General features: G+C 45.0%; 1 protein-coding gene across 1 annotated transcript in view; it reads left to right on the top strand.

The window, feature by feature from the left end:
* The window catches only part of LOC147015474 (TBC1 domain family member 2B-like), an 82282-nt gene that overhangs the window by 19864 nt on the left and 56418 nt on the right, over positions 1-6000 (top strand). The window lies entirely within an intron of this gene.

Below are 6000 nucleotides of genomic sequence, written 5' to 3'. Positions count from 1 at the left end.
AACTTATGTCAATGTGGGTCTGACTGTATAAGTCATAAGAGTTTGCATTCCCACCTGAGAATATATGTGGATTATGAAAGGTATTGTTAATATGTAAGATAATTCGTTTTAAAATGTTTGTTTGATTTCGAATAGAGGTTCACTGCCATTATTACTTTCTGCCTAATGCTGGTATATATCAGGTGTGGATTTACACCCTTCCTCCTTCAGAGTGACTACATAGTGGGCTGTGACTTCAGTCCTTGGGCAGTGTTACAAGATGTCACTAAGTGGCTTTATTAATGTCATTGACTGTACCTCACCCATACATAGGGTCTCGAGGCCATACACTGCATATTTTCAATATTGCTCTCCTTGAAATGATTTCTAAGACACAGCAGTATGGCAAGGTACTTCATCTTTACAGTATAGTATTTCATAAATTTAACTGGGAGTAAAGTCTTGCTCAAAATGACAGAATAAGTCATTTACATAAAGTACAGTGAAGTGAATGTGAGAGAAAAACCTTCAGAGTATAAGGCTTTATTTCACTTGATTGAAGCCGTCTCTACAGACACAAAAGGAATACATGTGCAGTAAGGAATACATGTGCAGTCGATCACCGCAAAATATATCAGCAATTAGCCAGCATAAGCACGGAGTCCGGTATACTCTCAATTCTCACCATTCAACGAGCACCAAGTGAACCACCGCCATAAATGACATTGCCCCGGGGACAATCCCACCGACCGCGCGGCATCTCGGTTTTATCTGTCCCGTGTGGGAGCCGCACGACACGTGATCGCGCGTCACTTCATCCTTTATTTCATCACATACGGGCAGCTTTGCAGTGTGGTAAAAAAAAATAATGCACATGCAGATGGGAGGGTCATTTGCAATTCGGATGTCCCATTGCTTGTGGGAATTAATATCGTGTAGCTTATGATGCTTATGATGCTGGGATCGGAGGTTAAAATTCCAAATACAATGTTGATTTGTTTTTTTCCATCATCTACTAATGTATTTGTGATATATATATATATATATATATATATATATATATATATATATATATATATATATATATATATATATATATATCTACATACATATACACACATAGTAAGGTAGCCGGATTTCTCCATCCATCTGCCTGTCACTCTGTCTGTCACGCTCTTTTCACTGGGACGTCATTTGGCATTACGTCTTGTGCTCAGCTAGGCCTCTACAGACGTGCGTGTCATCCAAGCATCTATCACTCAACCTTTCCAGTCGCTTTGCTGATGTCAATTGAACAACATAACCCATATATCTGACTCTATCTGACTATCTGATATCCGAGACAACAAGCTGATTGCCAGACGCTAAGCGTCAGGATGAAGGATTTTGTAAGATGGAGGTCTAGTAAGATGGTGTTATGTCGTGTGCTGAGCTAGGCTCTTACAGGGATTTATTATTCAGGATTCAATGAGAAGTGGGATATTATTTCATAAACCACTTCTGATAACTGCTAACAAGCCATAACTAATTAGCCTATATTTCCTAACAATATTGTTTTCATAATAATAATAATAATAATAATAATAACATTTGCCTTCCGGTTCCGGTTCTTGAGCGACGGTGGTGGTTCCTCTTCAGGGTCTCTGCCGACTTTCTCAAATATGTTTTCCGGTCGTTTTTGTCGCGTTTTTACTGGTACTTTGTTATCTCTGTGTTTACTGTGTGTTTGTAGTTCGGTCTTGTGTTAAAACTTGTGAAAATTGTTTGAGTTTTCATCGTCTTTTCATATCGGGTTTCTTTGAGGCCTACCCTTCTCCCCATCTGTGTGCACGATCTGTTTGTTCTATTTTCTCCTTATCACCTTCAGTCTTTTTCCCCACTATCCCTCCATCACTCCCTCATTTCCTCCCAACTCCATCCTCTGTTTCATGTCTTCAAATCATTTTTAAAAGATTTTTTTTTTCTTCTCACCTTTCCCTCACATAACCACGTAACTTCCTCTACAGAAATCTTTTCTCGTCCCACTTTGATCGTGAAGGTATTCACCACTCACCCTCATGATTTTTTTTCTTCAAAATCTTCTTTTGCTCTGGCCCCCTCCTCCCCAATCTTCCAAGAAAACCCCCGGTATCTCCAAATGTTTGGACTTCCTTTCTCTGCCGTGCTCTTCTACTTCTTCAAACAGCTGAGTTATTTTCGACCTTTCTTTCATCCCGTGATGAAAAATTCCATCTGTTACAATGTTTCCTTGCTTCATTATCTCAATTCTTCTGAACTCCACCCATCCTCCATTGTATTTAAACGAATCTCTGACCAACACATTTTTTAAATCCCATTTTGCAATTCATGTTTGTCTTCCATTTTTTTTTTTTTTCTTACCAACTTCAGTGCAAATTCATCTCACCTCATTAAATCTACCTCTGAACTCCTCCCATTTTATACCCCCTCCTTACTCCTCCCATCTTGCCCCCCATCCTACCTCCTCTCTTCGCTCCTCTCCATTGCCCTCTGCTTTAATAACAGCTTCTCCTCTAGTATCCCAAACTGTATGTTTTTAAAACATCTGTGGCCTCTGTTCCAACCCAACGTCTCCCCCTATTCTCACCCCCCCTAAACCTTGTTCCTTCTCCCACCCACTCCCAGCTTTACCATATATCGACCCAGTCTCATCCCTCCCCTCTCCCAACCTCTCCCTCCTCCCTCCTCCCCCATGACTCTGCCTGCTCCTATCATCTCTGCTCCCTTTCAAAGCTTCCCTGTCATCCCTCCATCTCAATTCAGCTACCTCCTCCCTCTTCAAGGCAATTATGACTTCCACCCCAAGCTTCCCCTCACCTTTCTCAAAAGCTCCCCCCAAACATTTCTCCCTTAATTATCCCTCTGACCCTTCTCTCTCCATTATCCCATCTCACCCTCCTCCACCCTCACCACTCCCCTTCAAATCTCTCCCCTTACCCTCCCTTTCTTAACTCCACCAACACTCCCCTTCTCAAAGCTACCTCCCCCTCTTCCCACCCACTCAAATCTCATCACACCTCCCCCTCTGCCCACCCCTCAATTTCTGTTCCTACCCCTGCCCACTCCCATCTTCACAATACCATGATCCAGTCTCATCCTTCCCTTCATCCAACCTCACCTTCTCCCTCCTCCCTCCTCCCACATGGCCATGCCTGCTCTCATCGTTTCCCCTCTCCCTCAAAGCATCCCTCATGCCTCCCTCTCAAAACAGCCACCTCCTCCGTCTTCAAAGGAAACTTCTTTCTTCCCCCTTCAAGCTTCCCCCTCACCCTTCTCCTTCAATTTTCCCCCCTGATCCTCCTCCTTCGATTCTCCCCCCTCACCCATCCCCTTCAAATCTCTCCCCTCTTCCCCCCTTCTCAAAGCTGCCCCCACTCATATCCACAAAGCTGCCTCCTTCCCACACCATCTCCTTTCTAACTCATTCCCCCACTTCCTCCAATCTCCTACTTTCCTTTCCCCCCTCTCTTATTATTCCTCACTGTGAGTCATCCCTTCACCACCTAGCCCTTTGTCCTCCTCTCCATCTGACTATCTCCCCTAGCTCTTCTGAAATGTCCTACACACTGCCAACAACTCTCACTACCTCCACCTCTCCTCCCTCACACTACCCCCTACCCTCCCCTGCACCCAAACACTCCTCCCCTCCCTCTTCCTTAACAGGGTGGACCTCAAACATCCAAGACCTTCGCTCGAAGCTGATTGACCTCTCCATACAGGTTTCCACTGACAAACCAGACATAATCTACATAACAGAAACTTTCCTTCTTCAAGACATCTCTGACTCCTTAGTTTCTCTTCCTGGTTACTCCCTCCTCCAGTATAATAAACCTGAGCCTCGTCCTGGTGGAGGAGTTGCTCTCTTTATCAAAAACTCTGTCCCTCACTCACCCTGCACTGCCCTCTCTCCCCCACACCCCAAGGAATATCGCCAGTTCTGGCTTCCCCTCCACTCCCACCTCTTGTTTACATGTGTTTTATACCATCCACCAAACAGTGATTTGTCCATTTATGTCTCGCTCACCAAAAACATGGACAAACTTCTATCCACTCATCCCAACTCTCTCTTCCTCATATATGGTGACTTCAACTGTCATCATGCCAGTTGGCTGGGTGTGGGTTCCTCTCTCACCTGCCATGGCAATTCAGCAAAGGATTTCTGTGACTCATTGGGACTGACTCAATCTGTCAACTTCCTGACGCAGATCTCAGCCAATGGTACTCCATCGCTTCTGGATCAGATTTTGAATAATTTCTCAGAAAATGCCTGTTGTTCTTCTTTTGTTCCAATCGGTTCATCTGACCACATGCTTATTAAAGTAGACATCTATCTCGCTGTTATTAGAGAACCACCTCAGCACTGAAGAGTCTGGCATTTCACACAGGCCGACTGGCAGGGACTTCAAGCAGCCATCAAACTTCTAGACTGGTCTCCCATTTCTACTCTCTCTGACATCAACTCATCCTGGGAATTCTTTCAAAGAAACTTGCTCTCTCTCATGCAGAGATTTATCCCATTTAGTCCTTAGTTGTCCTACCCTTCCTCCCACCAATGGTACATTGAAGGTTGTGGTGAGGCAGTTCTCTGAAAACAACTTTCCTTCACCTCATGGAAGGCAAATGCAACTGAAGGCAATCTCATTTTTTTCCACAAAGCTCGGAACATGTGTCTGTCTACCCTGAGGAGAGCCAGTAAGCAATATCTTTTCAATTTCAAGTCTCAACTCCTCAACCTGTATCCCTCCTCCAAATCCTGGAGGTATCTGGTTAAGTCTGTTTCTGGTGTATGTTCTCTCTCCATCCATTCCCTTACCTCAAAACGCTGCACATCTGACACTGCACGTGAAAAGGCTGAATGTCTAAACTCAGTGTTTTCTTCAAAATCTTGTGTCCCAAACCCATCGCTTTCTGTACCCAATTTATCCAGTCACACCCAGCTGTTCCTGGACTCGGTGTCCTTTTCTTCTGGCAAGGTGGAGCACTTGCTTTCAAACCTCGACTCAGATTTTCAGAAAATCAGATGGCCTGATTTTCGATCATCAATTTGGATTCAGACCAGGTCACTCGACCCTGGACATGCTGCTTCTGCTTTCCCAACAATGGATGGAGGTCCTCAATGCCAGATATGAGATCAGAGCCATCTCCTGAGACATATTGTGTGCTTTCAATATGGTCTGGCATCCCGCATTGCTCACCAAACTCTCTTCGTATGGTATCCAAGGCAATCTCCACTCATGGCTCGCAGACCTCCTCTCCTGTCGCAGTCAACGTGTGGCACTTAATGGAGTTCTCTCATCCCCTCTTCCTGTCCAGGCTGGAGATCCTCAAGGCAGTGTTCTGGGCCCTGTGCTTTTTCTGCTTTTCATCAAAGATCTCTCTGACTCACTGGAAAATCCTTTTTATCTCTTTGCTGATGACTCCACTCTCTGCCGTCCAATCTGTCATCCCTCAGATCGGCAAGCAGCAGCCTCTTCACTCTGCAAATCTGGATAAAATCACAAGCTGGTCCAACATTTGAACATGTCTTTCAACCCTGACAAATCTCACACTCTCACAATGTCTCTCTGAAAGGATGGTATGGAACCTTCCCCCTTCCCCCTCTCCCCCATTCTACTTTCTCAACAGTCCTCTTGAATAAGTCCTTTCATTCAAGCTTTTGGCTCTCACTATCTTCGATGATCTCTCCTGGGAAAGCCACATTTCCAAGCTGTCCTTCAAATCCAGTCGCCGACTGGGCATCCTCCATCATGCAAGGTCCTTCGTTGGTGCACCTGAGCTCTTTACCACATACAAAGCTTTCATTCATAGCCTGATGGAGCCCTGCTCTCCAGCTGAGCTGGTGCTCCTGCCTCACACCTTTTTTGGCTTCACGCTGTGGAAATCAAGGCTTTTAGAAGCATTGGTATCTTCCACGATGAAGCTGAGTCTTTGGGTCTCTCACTCTCTCACCGCAGGCAAGTCAGTGGTCTTTCTGTCTTCTACCATTTCCTCTCTGGCCTCACC

This window comes from Eptatretus burgeri, chromosome 12, assembly GCF_056783735.1.
Source record: "Eptatretus burgeri isolate ZD-2024b chromosome 12, Ebu_testis_v1, whole genome shotgun sequence".
NCBI classification, from domain to species: Eukaryota; Metazoa; Chordata; class Myxini; order Myxiniformes; family Myxinidae; genus Eptatretus; species Eptatretus burgeri.
Note: the sequence above shows the minus strand (reverse complement) of the source record. Positions and strands in the feature narration are given on the sequence as shown.